The sequence below is a fragment of the Apodemus sylvaticus genome, chromosome 2, assembly GCF_947179515.1.
Source record: "Apodemus sylvaticus chromosome 2, mApoSyl1.1, whole genome shotgun sequence".
NCBI lineage: Eukaryota > Metazoa > Chordata > Mammalia > Rodentia > Muridae > Apodemus > Apodemus sylvaticus.
The window spans coordinates 99,496,382-99,513,302 of record NC_067473.1 but is presented as its reverse complement, the minus strand read 5'-3'; the positions used below and the strand labels follow the sequence as shown (position 1 = coordinate 99,513,302).

At 39.1% G+C, this 16,921-nt stretch overlaps 1 pseudogene and 1 gene segment (V, D, J or C); one reads left to right on the top strand and one right to left on the bottom strand.

The window, feature by feature from the left end:
- The window catches only part of LOC127678018 (immunoglobulin kappa variable 4-1-like), a 479,901-nt gene that overhangs the window by 13,816 nt on the left and 449,164 nt on the right, over nt 1-16,921 (top strand).
- LOC127677131 (ornithine decarboxylase-like) lies at nt 2,299-3,550 on the bottom strand (annotated as a pseudogene).

Here is a 16,921-nt window from a genome sequence, read left to right as displayed (position 1 = left end):
AGGAGGTAGGAGATAGAGGGACTATCCAGAATGTACCAGACATCTGGGAGATAAAATACTCAGGACTCAAATGGAGGGACCTTAGACAAAATGCCCTACAGTAGGGAGAGGAAACTTATAGAACCAACCACACGCAGAAAGAAAAGGCATCAGGAGAGGAACATAATTGTTCCTGTCTGAACAAACTACAGAGCTAGAAATGGAGAGGAGCCTGAGGAAAAGGAGGTCAAAAAACAGGTCCAAAGTGGGATCCAGCTCATGGGGAGGCCCCAAGTTCTGACACTATTACTGAGGTTATGAGGCATTCATAAAAATCATGACTGCCCTCCAAAAGATCCAATAAAACCTGAAAGAGTCAGAAGCAGATATTTGCACCAACCAATGGACAGATGCTTCTGACCCCTGTGTTTTATTAGGAAATCTGGAAGAAGTTGAGGAGGAGCTGACCCTGTAGGTGGACCAGCCGTCTCAACTAACATGGACCCCCAAGATCTCTAAGACAATGAGCCACAAACCAGGCAGCATACACCATTTGACATGATGCCCCCAACACATATACAGTAGAGGACTGCCAGGTCTGGGTTCAGTCAGAGAAGATGCACCTTACACTCAAAAGACTGGCAGCCCCAGGGAGTTTAGTGATCTGGACGGGGTGGGGTAGAGGTATGCGATGGGGAACATTCGGAGGATGGAGAGGAAGGGGAATAAAATCTGCAGTATAATTACAAAAAAGATTAAACAACATTCGGTAAGTATAGAAAACAAGAGAAAACTATGCAAAAACAAACAAACCAACCAACAAATACCTTTCAACCACTATATGTAGATATGACCTCTTTCCCATGTTTTCTGTCTCCTCTGTTCCTGTTTTTATTTAACTTTTTTTAAGATTTACTTTTTTTATATGTGAATATACTGTAGCTGTCTTCAGATGCACCAGCAGAGGGCATCAGGTCTCATTAGGATGATTGTGAGCCACCATATGGGTGCTGGGATTTGAACTCAGGATCTTCACATGAGCAATCAGTGTTCTTAACCACTGAGCCATCACTCTAGCCCCTCTTTTATTGTTTCCATCTCCATTTTTAGTTCTCCATTTGGTTCAATTCCTGAACCGGCTTGATTGCGTTTTCTTATATGTCCTTAAGGGATTTGTTTCCTCTTTAAGAGCTTCTACCTGTTTGCCTGTGTTTTGCTGTATTTATTTAATGGAGTTATTTGTATCCTCTTTAAAGGCCTCTATCATTTTCACAAGATGGGATTTTAGGTCACATTCTCATTTTTCAGGTTTGTTAGGGTATCCAGGGCTTGCTGTGGTGGGAGAACTGGGTTCTGATAATGCTGAATTGCATTGTCTTCTGTTGCTTATGTCTTTGTGCTTGCCTCTGGTCATCTGTTTCTTTCTGGTGTTAACTTGCCTGAACATGTCTGACTGGAGCTATATAGAGCTCTATGACCTGGGTTAGTATATGCCTCCTTGGTGGCATGCAGTGCTCTCTTATTAGGGAGTGCCTCCTCTGTCCATGGTTAGAGCATGCCTACTGTGTTCCTGGTTTGGGCAGACATCCTCTACTCCTGGTTAGGGTGAACCTCCTGAGAGACAGGCAGACTTTGGGTTCGAGGGCTGGATTTTCAACATTTGTAGATGGAGATACACACTGGGAGCCCAATAAGTCACTAGGTATATGACATTCCTTAAAAACAGACAGTTGGCACCGAAGTTTACAGCCAACTGCACACTAAGCAGACTGATGCTGGAGAGAGAGAGAGAGAGAGAGAGAGAGAGAGAGAGAGAGAGAGAGAGAGAGAGAGAGAGAGAGAGAGAGAGAGAGAGAGGAGGGGCATAGACCTGTGCTATCCACCTCTCTGCTTGCTGTACTGGGGTAGATTCACTTCTGTGATGCAGAAGCTTGTGCAGAAGTTTGTGTCTTCTTTAAGGGATACCTGCAAACTTTCCCCAATGCCCAATTATTTCAGGCTACTTCATTTTCAAAATGGGTTACAATAGAAGCTGTTGGCCCATTCTGCCAATATACAAACTACAAATGCTTGCTGAGTAGCTGAGGGCATATGTTAATATCCTGCCTGCAAAGTGAATAAAAATCCATATTCAACAAATATTTAAAGTTTCAACAGAAACACATTAAGTGTGATCCCCATCTTCTAGCCTACCATACTGCATTGGTGTCAACCCTACTCTCACAAAGACATTCCAAAGTATCAGTAATTAAGTTAAATGGTCTCATCAAATGCCTTAAAGCAAGCTATACTTGCAGGCAAGTGCTACAAGAGTGGCATCTATAAATTGACACTAGCATAAGCACAGACTGCAGGGTGATGTTGCATCCTGCTCTGCTGGGCACAAGACATGGGCAGAGTGCCAGCATCCTGCACCTCAATTTCCAGTAGGAAGCCATGGTTCTGGATCTGCTTCATGAGTTGCCATATTGGCCGTGATGTTTGGCCTCTGGAACCCACTGAAATTAGAAACAGCAGCAACAGTGTATATATCCATGTTCTCAAACAGCACCCAATCACCCACAAGCATTTCAGGCATGTTACTGCACTGCTCAATGATCTGATTAAGGCCATCACATCCAGATTCTGGATGAGAAATACTTCTCACCTGGCTTTCCATACACTCCATTATTCACTTCATACATGAAGGTTTGTTCATTTGACTCATCTTCACCAATAGAGCTGCTCTGCTCCCTCTACATGTTTTCTTTGGCAATGATGTTGACTGTAAGTGTGAAAGCTGATCATACTATCTGCCAGGCTCAGCTATGATTCTCCCTCTAGAGTATGATGGGAAGTACTTGTCCAGAGCTGGGTTAACCACACTGGTGATCTCTTCAAATTTAAGCTTTGTATCTTCAGATCCAGGAAAGTCACCACCAATATCAAGCAGATACATGCTGAAAGCAGCTTCTGTTCCTATGTCAAATACACAGTGGACATCTGACACTGCCCGCATGAAGATTTCAACATTTAGCTCTTTTGCTCATTCCAAGATAAGCCTGCTGGTTTTGAGTGTGGCACCAAAATTGTCACTGAGGTGACAGTTTTGGAATTGTCAGTGGCAATCCACAAAACCCACTTTGCCTTTGGATATGCTCTGATGACTTTCATCAATTCAATTTTACTGTCAAAAGTCAACATCTGGACTGTGTTACCAGCAGAATTCTTGATTGGAGACACTTGTTTAAATGACTTTTATAGATAATCCTCTCTGGAGGTACCCCAACCCCCTGCACCAACTGTATTACAGTCTTGCTTGCACTGTCAAATCTTGAGGAATAGCAGTTTGGGTGCTCACTGTGACCCTGCTGTTGTTACACTTTACTGCATAAAGGGCAGTAACATGGGGCAGTGCTTTAGCAACTCAGATGCTTCTGTAGTATGGCTCAGGGGTTTGGAACATAGAAAGCATCCTTAACATCAAAGGATGAGACTTCACTGATCTTTTTGGTCAAGAATGTCCTTAGCAGTGAATAATGCCTTCATCAAGAATATGGCAGTCAAACTCTTCCTTAGTAAAGCTGCTCATTGTTCTCAATGTGCCTATAGAAAACTTAGAGATGGAATTAGATTATAGCCAGATCCTCACATGGCCAACTTATCCAAGAACTCTGAATGCTGTCTCCTTTTTGCTCCAGAAACACTCACAGCACAGGGGCACAGTTGGCCTGACCCATGTACATGCTGCTGCTGAAACAGAGGAGCACAGGGATTTCAGACTGCTGCAGAAGCTGACGAGAGGTGGTGTTGAGTGTGTCCTGTAGTGGTGGCTGCAGGGACTGACCTTGTGGGAAGCCATTAGAGGCCCTCACTTTGGCTGACAGGGCAAAGGCCCTGAGAAAAGCAAACAAGAGCCTCTCCCATGGGCATTGGTTTAGCCATTGTTTCGAGATAACTGCAGTATGGTCCTGCCTGCATCAACACCGCCGACTCCGGGTATCTTCATCAGATAACCTCCTCATCTCCTGCCGTAAATGCCAGGAATACCTCTGCCCCTCTTTGTCCTTGCCTTGGGGTACGCCCCTCCTGAAAGCCTTAAAACCTGTGTACCCCAGAACATTAAACGAGGCTTTGACATAACCCAGACCGACTTGTCTTTCTTGGTGCTTGGCCTCCTTCCTTCTCTCCTCCCTTTTGACCCTCAGGTAGAACCCCTTCGGAACCCTGGAATAACTGACCTGCTGGACAGGTTACAGTGGCGCCCGAACCAGGGACCCGAAGTACGGTCAACTACCGGACGACGGAGAACAAACCCCGAGAAGAAGATTCAAGGACCCCACAGACCGCATCGCTTGTGCATCACTGGAGGGGCAGGTGAGTGGCCAAACATTGTCATCCGATTGTCACTGGGGAAAAAAAGAGGCTAAAGAGGCTTGATTCATAGGAGAAATCAAGCATTAATTCAGGGAGAGAGGAATAAGAGTTAAGAAAAAGGATTTAATTAAGTGTTTTTGTTTTGTCATGAGAAATGTCCTTGGTTAATTTTAAGTGGACCTGACATTCACCCGCTAACTTGAGATAAGGTTGGTAAAGAAATTAATAAGATTTTGAAAACAGGTACAGGTGAACCAATGTCTGATACATTCTTTAGTTACTGGGGGCTCATTCAGAGTGCGAACGAGGACCCTGCTGAATATTGCCTCCACCCTTTGTCTTGGGCAGCTTCTGTGACCTCGCTTTCCCCTAAAACGAACTCTCCAAAACCTTCCTTGGTCGTTATAGACAGGTCTGAGTCCCCGCAATCTGCTCCTGTAACTTCTCTTTATCCTCCGCTCCTGAGGGACCCATCCCTTGCTGATATGCCATTAAGTTTAGAGACCCACCCGGAGAGAAAGCCAACTTGGAGGAGAAAAGCTGCAGAGAGCAAGTAGCTCTCTTAGAGGAGCTACGAATGACAAATGGTGACTCTAACTTCAAGATTTATTTCAAAGTCAAATGCCTAGAAAAAGCCAGAGCCAAAACAATCCCCTACACATGGCCCGCTACCCTATACCCAGCATGCTGGACAGGGGAGACCCATGCAGGTAGGAGTCAGAGACTGCTGCTGAGGCGGCCGGAGAAAAACTGCTCATGGGCAGCATGTAAGACCTGGACTCTCCTCCCACCCCTCTCCACAGGTGTGTGTGTTCAACTAGGCATCCTCCTTCCCCTTTGTTAAATCTTAAATAAGAGAAAAAGCAGGTTACAGAGAAGCAGTTTTTCCATGTGTATGACACGGTATCAAAAAAAAAATGGTTAAAGCTATTTCAAAACTCTCCTGGAAAGGAGAAGAAAATGGGAGACGTCTTGTTTTCTCTCTGAAACCTACTGGAGATCTCCTTAGTTCAGGTTAAGATATTTGGATCTTTTGGGGACATCAAGTTCCCTCGCTGTCTATTGTACATCTTTGGTGCACCAAAACTTGTCTATATGTGTGTCAATTCATGTTGTCTATTGTTTTGTTTGGCTGAATGATTGGTTGTTTTTATGTTTTATGTAAAAAAAATGGTAAAAAGGTGTTATCTTGCTGGCAGTCCTGCCAATTCCAGTTTACACAGAGGAGGCTAATTTGAGGTGCCTCACATTCTAAGGTAGGAGCCAAAGACAGCTGGAAAAAAAGCTGCTTCTTAAAGAGCCAGCAGCCGGACAAGTAGAAATGGTTAATTCTCCTAGAAAAATTTCTATCATGATGATGATTGGGTTCAAAGTGATTTATTCCCCTGAAATTACATCTGGAAAAAAATGTATTTGGTTTAAATTTATGAGATTTGTATGATTGCTTCAGTTTTATTTTTAATTAATCTTAAAGGTATAAATGTATTACATATCTTCACTATAGAGTTATAAATTAATTGGTTATGATTTAAAAGGTATAGTGTTATTAAGAAAAGGTTAGTTTAAAACTGGTGATTCAGTGTCAGAGCCATCTTAACTAGCTACACGTGGCATGACGCAACCCAGGAAATACAGGCCTCTAAGATGCTTCTAAATTAGCATGGTGATTTGTGTGAATCTTGGCCTGGAGATTGGATTTATAAGAAATATGATTTAAAAATAATGTCTCTTCAATAAGTTACAAAGTCATACATTCAAACACAAGATGATGGACAAACTTTACAATATAAAATGTGTTTACCTTTAATTTTAAAGAGAAAAGATTATTTAAAACTGGGTTTTGCTTTCAACAAATTGTAGTTATGCTTTCATATTACAGGTTCCTTTTGTTATTTGACCTCCATACAATAGGGTCTGATTACAGGCTACTCCTTGCAGGACCGGTGGGTGTGGGTGTAGGTCAGCCTTAAGAGATAACAAACTCAAATCAGGAGTTTTACATTTGAGTTAATACTAAGCTCAGAGCTTCCTCAAAGCTGCTCAAAGCTGCAGAGGCTTGAGAGATACAGTTTTGTCTTGCAGGCCTCACTTAGAGAGTTTCTGGCCAAAAGAACATTTTTAACAGATTCATACAGATATGGTTCAAAATGAAGTTCACACTTAGATCTGTAAAAGATAATAAGGCTATGTAGAAATTATAAAGGCATTAAAATTTGGCCTGTCTACTCCATACAAAATTATTATAGGTATAGAGGGTAGTTTTTTGCTTTGCATTCTGATAATTATAAAAACATTCACTTCTAACTTTAAAGGAGCATAAGCTAACTTTAAAAAAAACAATAAAATAATTTCATTAGAAAGTTATTCCTCAAGAAATGGCTTTGCTCTTAACATGGGCTTTTGAAATTTTTAAGAAAATGATTTTCAAAAGGTGTTAAGATAAATATTTTGCCTAAGACACTGCTTTAAGTTTGTCATTTAAGCCTCTGATATTCTCAAGATAGGTACAAAATAAATATTGAGAGACACAACTTGGAGAAAGCTACCATAACTTTTTGTCAACAGTTTATGATACATGTTCACTTCCATTCCTTAACAAAGAGAACATTAATGTAAAATCTCTCCAAATAAGGTTTGACATCCTCCAATAAAGATTTGATATAATAATAAAATGTTACAAAATAAAATCATAAAAATATTTTTTTAAAAGAATGTTTTAAGAGCATGATAAAATGTTTGTTCCTTATTTTAAATAGCAATCAAATTGATTATTATTAATTGTTAATCTATTACGTGACAAGCCTTTTTGACAAAATTAATAATTGTTATCTAAAAGATAAATTATTAAAAATTTGCCTCTATACATGTTTTTATATTGTTATAGATTTATACATGCATCCTATAAAAATGCATCTACTATGGGAATAAAGCTCATATAATTAGATCACATGTTTATTCTTTTGAGTGTCCCCTTGCTTCAGCACAGATAATTGAATTGGGTGCTGTAGCTGTTCTTTTAAAATGTTGAAAATCAAACTTTTGATTTTTATATTAATAATATACATATATAGCTCATGGCTTGCAATTGCTTAAAGTTGTTTCTTTTTAATGATACTAATTCTTAGCTTTTACAATTATTTATACAAATACAATTCAAAAAATTAATCAAAAATATACATATGACTATTGACAGCTTTTCAAGCTTTCTAGTTATAACTGCTTTAACATAAGAAACAAAATACAAAATTAGTCATTACATATGTTATTTTTTAATACTAAATGTTCCAAATCAGATTAAGACAAATTTTATAACTGATTATTATAATCAGTCATTTGAGATGTCTTATTAACAATTTAATATTAGTCATATTACTGAGATTCCTCATAATTCGCAAAGATAAGATATTATAGAACAAGCCCATAGAACTTTACAATATTTTTATGATAAAAGAGGGGAGAATCACATCTCTATATACCATAAAATTTTTAAATTTTAATGCTAGGGATCTCTCTGAGTGTAGAGAAGAGGGCATGTTTGTGTTTTTTCTACAGGATGCTGAAGGAACATGCTAGCTGCCGGAGTGGTTAAGGAGAGATGCTGATCATTGAAAATGGCCACAACCCTCAACACCTTTGGATGCTTCTTACTACTGCTGACACCACAGACAACTACGGACTCAACATCACTCTGCATGGCAATTTTATTTAGCTAAAGATTAAACAAATTATAAACAGATCAAGGGGAAATATTGGCTACTGCTGATTGCCCCCTTCAGGGTGTCAAAAGGCCATATTTTACAGATTTCAAGTGTAGCCCAGATAGAATGTGGCCTGCCATTTATTTTCTTTAAGACATCCACAGGCATTGCCTCCCTTGTTACCTTTCAACAGAATCGACAACAATACTATTTACTTAGTGCTGCCATTGATAAGGACCTGGCTGAACTCAGAGATGGTTTAGCTAATTTAAAAGATTCTGTTGCCTCCCTATCAGAAGTAGTATTACAAAATAGGAGAGGACTTGATCTACTCTTCTTACAGCAAGGAGGACTTTGTACAGCCTTAAAGAAAGAATGCTGTGTTTATGTAGACAAGACAGGACTGGTAGATGACAGTCTGAGGAGAGTAAAAGAAAGTTTAGAGAAATGCAAAAGAGAACGAGAACAACAGGAGTCTTGGTATAAAAATTGGTTCTCCACATCCCCGTGGCTTTCCACCCTACTACTTTCCATCCTAGGACCCTTCATGGGGTTATTACTGCTAATCTCCTTTTGTCCCTGGGCTTTTCAACGATTAACCCACTTTGTTAAATCACAAATAGATTCCACCCTACCCAAGCATTATATCTCGGTACAGTATCATCGTTTGGACGCAGCAGAAGCGATGAAACCTGGAAGACAAGACGGCTTGGCAGAAACAACTGCAATACCTGCCACAGAGAGGCTCGATTTCAATAAGCTCCTTTGATGAGGCTCTGCCTGGCTCCCACCTACTCATCCCTGGGCTTATCTGAAGGGGGAGTTGACCCAAGGTAGCCGTCTTAAAGATGGGCAACTTCCTCCATCCCCTGATCAACCTAAGATATGGAGCCTTGAGGATGACAAGGTAACCCTACGACGGGTAAGGCTGAGGGATTAGAGAGGTCGATCCTAAGACAGAGACAGCTACACATTATCGGTCTGGCCCCCTTGCCCAGTATTTCCCCCAAACCTTTACACTTCTAATATAAGGAAAAAGGGGGAAATGTGGGAAGCCATTAGAGACCCTCACTTTGGCTGACAGGGCAAAGGCCCTGAGAAAAGCAAACAAGAGCCTCTCCCATGGGCATTGGTTTAGCCATTGTTTCGAGATAACTGCAGTATGGTCCTGCCTGCGTCAACACCGCCGACTCCGGGTATCTTCATCAGATAACCTCCTCATCTCCTGCTGTAAATGCCAGGAATACCTCTGCCCCTCTTTGTCCTTGCCTTGGGGTACGCCCCTCCTGAAAGCCTTAAAACCTGTATACCCCAGAACATTAAACGAGGCTTTGACATAACCCAGATTGACTTGTCTTTCTTGGTGCTTGGCCTCCTTCCTTCTCTCCCCCCCCTTTGATGCTCAGGTAGCACCCCTTCGGAACCCTGGAATAACTGACCCACTGGACGGGTTACATGACCTCTACATTTCTCTTACCTACCCAATTCAATATTTGTTTTCTGCTCCATCCTTTTCTTTCTTTTCTCTCTTCTTACCCTTCCACTTCTTTCTTTCCTTTCTTCTTTGCACTTCCCCTGTTTATTTTGTTGTTCTTGTACAATATTTCTTTTTTCACCAGGATGAACCAAACTATTATTTCTGTAAAACTCATCTGTTGATTTTTAGTGGAAGCCTGTAATGAGAGCATCTACACACTTGTGGTTTCAGAGCTTTAAATTAGTCCTTGAGCTTCTATGTTGGCTTCCTTCCCAGTGATTACTTCCTGTCTCTGACAGTACTTTTGGCAGTTTATTTGACTTGGATGCTCTCACACAGCTCTGTCCAGCCAATTTACTTTCTTATTTGATGACTGATTTGCATAGATCCCTAGAGGCCAGCCCAGCTACCTATGATTTTTAAACCAGGTCTTTGCCTTGAGATATGAAATTCCCCAGAGCAGCTAGGTCCTCAAGATGAAGTCACAGACTTAGGTGTCCATATTCCTGTTGCTCTGGCTATCTGGTGAGGCATTTAAAATATTATAATATCTTAAAAGTAATTCATTTGTAGAGAAATAGCTATTTCCTATAGGAAGCTTGCAAGCAATGCCATTAGAAATGGCAGTTTGGATTCTAAGATTTATATCACAAAGACTTTGTATAAGTGTATACTCAATATCTATTTCTGATTGCAAGTGTTGCTGGAGACATTGTGATGACGCAGTCTCACAAAACCTTGTTCACATCAATAGGAGAAATGGTTACCATCAACTGCAAGGCTAGTCAGAATGTGGGTGTTGGTGTAGCCTGGTATCAACAGAATCCAGGGCAGTCTCCTAAACTGCTCATTTATGGGACATCCACCCGTTTCACTGGAGTCCCTGATCGCATCATAGGAAGTGGATCTGGGACAGATTTCATTCTCACCATCAGCAGTGTGCAGGCTGAAGACCTGGCAGTTTATTACTGTTAGCAGCCTTATAGCTCTCATTTCACAGTGCTTCAGCCTCCTACACAAACCTCATCTGAGATGCTAACCAGCTGCCTGCACCACACATCCATAGACCTACATACTTCCACTCTGCCTGCAGCTGCTAAGCCTAACTATTGCAATGTTTGAAAGGAAATTAATGAGCAGATCCTTTGACTTGGAATGTCTTTATGGTAAAAACAATGTAAAGCAGTAAATCTTTTCAAAAATTTCTCTTAGATTCTGTGTTTTTAACATGACAAATTCATTATCCTATATTCTGGAAAGAAAAGTTCCAATGTGAGTCTACATGAGCTGAATCAATGCTCTGTCAGACTATATTCCCACTGGAAATTACAGAAGAGTACTTGGCTTTTGCTTACCTCAGCTCTGAGAGGTCTCCCTCACTTCTTGAGTCTTGAAAATTTCCCTCAAGTTGTCAATTTCATTAACTTTATTTACATATATAAAGTTGAGTTTCATAAAGCAAATGTATAAAAAGTATTTCATGCTTTTTGACAATCATCATTCCCCTTGTTTCTTCTTTCTGTCACCACCTTCCCCTCCAACTAACATACTTCCAATCCCTAGTCTTCATATTTCTTTGTGACATACACATGTGCCCACTCACATATGCATACATGTGTGTGTGTGCGTTGGCACACACACACACACACACACACACACACACACAGACACGTGCATGTACACACACAGGGTTTTATGAATCTATAAATATCTAGGATAAAAAAATCAGAGAAAACATTATGTTTGACTTGTTAAACAACTTATCTGATCTATCCTTCCTATTCCTAGACCACATCTGCCTCTGCTGTCTTCTCATCTATTTCCCAATGTGGAGACTGTGATAACTCATGTTATACTATACTATACTGTACTATACTATACTATACTATACTATACTATACTATACTATACTATACTATACTATACTATACTAATTGTAAATATTATTTGTATCACGGGCATAAAGTTTGTTTTTCTGTCTTAAAATAATTATCAGTGATATTTGTTGAGGGAAACACTTTGTACTTCAATCAAAATGATATGTTAACTAATCTCAAACATGTATTAACTAAAAATAAGTTGAAGACATATTTTGTTCTTGTTATTTGTTTTTTGGAGAAGTATCATTGTCTGTTAAACTGGGAAGTGGATTTTGATCTCAAAAAATTCTACCTACCTCTTTCTAAGAATTGTGGTCAATAGTATGGGCCATCACATCCAGTCTTGGGCACCATTGTGAAACACAGAGATAGAACATGTTCACAAAGAGTTGTTTGAGAACTCCGAATATCTTACATTAATTTGCATGTGAATACCCTGGACATTTCCCGATATTCTTATAATACTGGAGTATTTATCTTCAGCTGTCTGGTCTAGAGTATTTGATAGAAATTTTGTGAAGCAGGAGTTTTGGAAGACTTGCTTACCATGTGGTTGGCAGAGGTTGGCATTTGTCTTTTCTGTGCCCATTTGTTTTTTCGAGATATTATTCTGTCTGCAGATAAACTTTGGGCATTTTCTTTTCCCAGTGGATAGCTAGCCACAAATTGAAGCAACTCCATGTAGAAGTCTTTTGATGCTTAAAACCTTCCAAGTAGAATGGGGCACTACCTGTAGTTGACGTGTCTCAATGTCCAAAAAGCCTTAAATTAATGAAAATATTTTAAATGTCATATTGTGTGAGTCTCTGAGGTTTTTGAAGACCATCTGTATAATCATAACATATATGAACAAACAAACATTGCCTGTCTCCAACTACCTAGTATCTATACAAACCAGGATATACACAAAATAGTATCTGACACGACTATGAGATTGATTAACTTAATACTAACTTGCATTACTTAATTTTCCTAATCATTTTATAATAGCAGCTTTAAAATCACTTGGACTAAGCCTTTTATTTTAAAATGAGTTGCACAGCCATAATATCCACAGAAGAGTTGAAACATACATATACCATAAAAAAGTCTTAAATTTTGTATTAATACACAAAGATTTATACCAATAAAACCTTAAACTTGTTGCAACATATAAAGTTCTGCATCAATATAAAAAAAATGTAACTTCAATTTTGCACCAAAATATAAAGATTTCTACCAATGTAGGCTTATGGCTGTAAGATTTTTTTTGGTTTATGATAGATTCAATAATCTAATTGTATTCATCTAATTTCTTAATAAACTTTCTATATTCTCCATTTTTCAATTCCTTTACCTTACCTAAGGAAAAAAGAAAGATAAAAAGGTGAAGGAAAGAGAAAAGAAATCTCTGAATCTAACTTCTCTTTCATATTCAGACCTTAGTTAATTGTATATCACACCCTAAAATGAAAACATATCTGTAAATAATAAAATTACGAAAACCAGCCACTCCAACTGTGATGACAATCTTCTTGTAATTGTTGCCTGTTGATTTGGGGATGCAAATTTCCTTTTCTAGTGCCCCCACAATTAGAAAAAACTTCTTAAGTCAAAAGAAAGCTTGCTGTCATCAGTTGTTCAGTCTCTATATGTTAACTATGTGAAGTCTTTACTAGATCAGGCTGAAAGTCTGGAAGAACTGAGGTTACCTGAGATTAGAAGTCTTTTCTGAAAATGCTCTGGAAGCAAATCTCTGGAAAATCATCAGTTTGAGACAGGATTGATCACAGACCTAGAACAGCAGGTCTTTGCATCTCAGCAACCTTGAGGGTGAATTCTGTCAGAGCTGCCATCCTGGTCTCCCATTCTGCCACAGATAAACCATAGTAGCAATACATAGTTTTGTGAAACATTTGTATGAAATGTGCAGGTTACAGAGATTAATTAAAGATGATTTTCTTCCCTTCGTTGGGGTGAATGAAACTGTATTGGTTATAAACTGGTTTAGATTATCTGCCAGAATGTAGTATCATTTTTATCTATACTCTTTAAAAGTGTTGTACGAATTTGCAACCCCACCAGCAGTGGAGGAGTGTTCCTCTTTCTCCACACCCTCTCCAACACCTGCTGTCTCCTGAATTTTTAATCTTAGCCATTCTGACTGGTGTAAGATGAAATCTCAGGGTTGTTTTGATTTGCATTTCCCTAATGACTAATGAAGTTGAGCATTTTTTTAAGATGCTTCTCCACCATCCGAAGTTCTTCAGGTGAGAATTATTTGTTTAACTCTGTACCCCATTTTATAATAGGGGTGTTCGGTTTTCTGGATTCTAACTTCTTGAGTTCTTTATATATATTGGATATTAGCCTCTATCTGATGTAGGATTGGTGAAGATCTTTTCCCAATTTGTTGGTTGCCGATTTTTCCTCTTGATGGTGTCCTTTGCCTTACATAAACTTTGTAATTTTATGAGGTCCCATTTGTCAATTCTTGCCCTTAGAGCATACGCTATTGGTGTTCTGTTCAGAAACTTTCTCCCTGTACCAATGTCCTCAAGGGTCTTCCCCAGTTTCTTTTCTATTAGCTTCAGAGTGCCTGGCTTTATGTGGAGGTCCTTGATCCATTTGGATTTGAGCTTAGTACAAGTAGACAAGGATGGATCAATTCGCATTCTTCTGCATGCTGCCCTCCAGTTGAACCAGCACAATTTGTTGAAAAGGCTATCTTTTTTCCATTGGATGTTTTCAGTCTCTTTGTCGAGGATCAAGTGGCCATAGGTGTGTTGGTTCATTTCTGGAACTTCAGTCCTGTTCCATTGATCCTCCTGCCTGTCACTGTACGAATACCATGCAGTTTTTAACACTATTGCTCTGTAGTATTGCTTGAGGTCAGGGATACTGATTCCCCCAGACTTTCTTTTTTTTGCTGAGAATAGTTTTAGCTATCCTGGGTTTTTTGTTGTTCCAGATGAATTTGATAATTGCTCTTTATAACTCTGTGAAGAAATGAGTTGGGATTTTGATGGGTATTGCATTGAATCTGTATATTGCTTTTGGCAAAATGGCCATTTTAACTATATTGATTCTACCGATCCATGAGCATGGGAGGTTTTCCCATTTTTTGAAGTCTTCTTCCATTTCCTTCTTCAGAGTCTTGAAGTTCTTGTCATACAGATCTTTCTCATGTTTGGTAAGAGTCACACCAAGATACTTTATACTGTTTGTGGATATTGTGAAGGGGGTCATTTCCCTAATTTCTTTCTCAGCCTGCTTATCCTTTGAATATAGGAAGGCCACTGATTTGCTTGAGTTGATTTTATAACCTGCCACTTTGCTGAAATTGTTTATCAGCTGTAGGAGCTCTCTAGTGGAGTTTTTTGGGTCACCTAGGTAGACTATCATGTCGTCTGCAAATAATGATAGTTTGACTTCTTCCTTTCCAATTTGTATCCCTTTGACCTCCTTATGTTGGCGAATTGCCCACGCTAGTACCTCAAGTACAATATTGAAAAGATGAGGAGAAAGGGGGCAGCCTTGTCTGGTCCCTGATTTCAGTGGGATTGCTTCAAGTTTCTCTCCATTTAGTTTGATGCTGGCTACCGGTTTGCTGTATATTGCTTTTACTATGTTTAGGTATGGGTCTTGAATTCCTGTTCTCTCCAAGACTTTAAGCATGAAAGGATGCTGAATTTTGTCAAATGCTTTTTCAGCATCCAATGAAATGACCATGTGGTTTTGTTCTTTGAGTTTGTTTATGTAGTGGATTACATTGATGGATTTCCATATATGGAACCAACCCTGCATTCCCGGGATAAAGCCTACTTGATCATGGTGGATGATCGTTTTGATGTGTTCTTGGATTCGGTTGGCAAGAATTTTATTGAGTATTTTTGCATCGATGTTCATAAGGGAAATTGGTCTGAAGTTCTCTTTCTTTGTTGGATCTTTGTATGGCTTTGGTATCAGCGTAATCGTGGCTTCGTAGAAGGAATTGGCTAGTGTTCCTTCTGTTTCTATTTTGTGGAATAGTTTGAAGAGTATTGGTGTTAACTCTTCTTTGAAGATCTGATAAATTCTGTACTGAAACCATCTGGTCCTGTGCTTTTTTTGGTTGGAAGACTTTCTATGACTCCTTCTATTTCTTTAGGCATCATGGGACTGTTTAGATGGTCTAGTTGGTCCTGATTTAATTTTGGTATTTGGTATCTGTCAAGGAAATTGTCCATTTCCTCCAGATTCTCCAGTTGTGTTGAGTACAGTCTCTTGTAGTAGGATCTGATGATTTTTTGGATTTCCTCAGTTTCCGTTGTTATATCTCCCTTTTCATTTCTAAGTTTGTTAATTTGGATACTTTCTCTGTGCCCTTTGGGCAGTCTGGCTAAGGGTTTATCTATCTTGTTGATTTTCTCAAAGAACCAGCTCCTGGTTTTGATGATTTTTTGTATGGTTCTCTTTGTTTCTACTTGATTGTTTTCTCCCCTGAGTTTGATGATTTCCTGCCTTCTACTCCTCCTGGGTGAAATAGCTTCTTTTTGTTCCAGGGCTTTCAGGTGTGTCATTAAGCTGGTAATGTATGCTCTCTCCATTTTCTTTTTGGAGGCACTCAGGGCTATGGATTTTCCTCTTAGCACTGCTTTCATTGTGTCCCATAGATTTGGGTATGTTGTGTTTTCATTTTCATTGTGTTCTAAAAAGTCTTTAATTTCTTTCTTTATTTCTTCCTTGACCAAGTTATCATTGAGTAGAATATTGTTCAGTTTCCACGTGTATGTGGGTTTTCTGTTGTTTTTGTTGCTATTGAATACCACTTTTACTCCATAGTGATCTGATAGGAGGCATGGGATTAGTTCAATGTTCTTATATTTGTTGAGGTCTGTCTTGTGACCAATTATATGGTCGATTTTTGAGAAGGTACCATGAGGTGCTGAGAAAAAGGTATATTCTTTTGTTTTAGGATAGAATGTTCTATATATATCTGTTAAATCTAATTGGTTCAAAGCTTCAATTAGTTTCATTGTGTCCCTGTTTAGTTTCTGTTTTCCTGATCGGTCCATTGAGGAAAGTGCAGTGTTGAAGTCACCCACAATTATTGTGTTAGGTGCAATGTGTGCTTTTAGTTTTAATAAAGTTTCTTTTTCGAAAGAGGGTGCCCTTGCATTTGGAGCATAGATGTTCAGGATTGAGAGTTCTTCTTGTTGTATTTTTCCTTTGATGAGCAAGAAGTGTCCCTCAGAGTCTCATTTGATGACTTTGGGTTGAAAGTCATTTTTATCTGATATTAAAATGGCTACTCCAACTTGTTTCCTGAGACCATTTGCTTGTAAAATTGTCTTCCAGCCTTTTACTCTAAGGTAGGTTTTGTCTTTGACCCTGAGGTGTGTTTCCTGTAAGCAGGAAAATGTAGGGTCCTGTTTACGTTTTCAGTCAGTTAGTCTGTGTCTTTTTATTGGGGCATTAAGTCCAATGATGTTAAGAGATATTAAGGAATAGTGCTTGTTACTTCCTATCATTTTTGACGTTATTTTTTAAATTTGATTGCTCAACTTCTT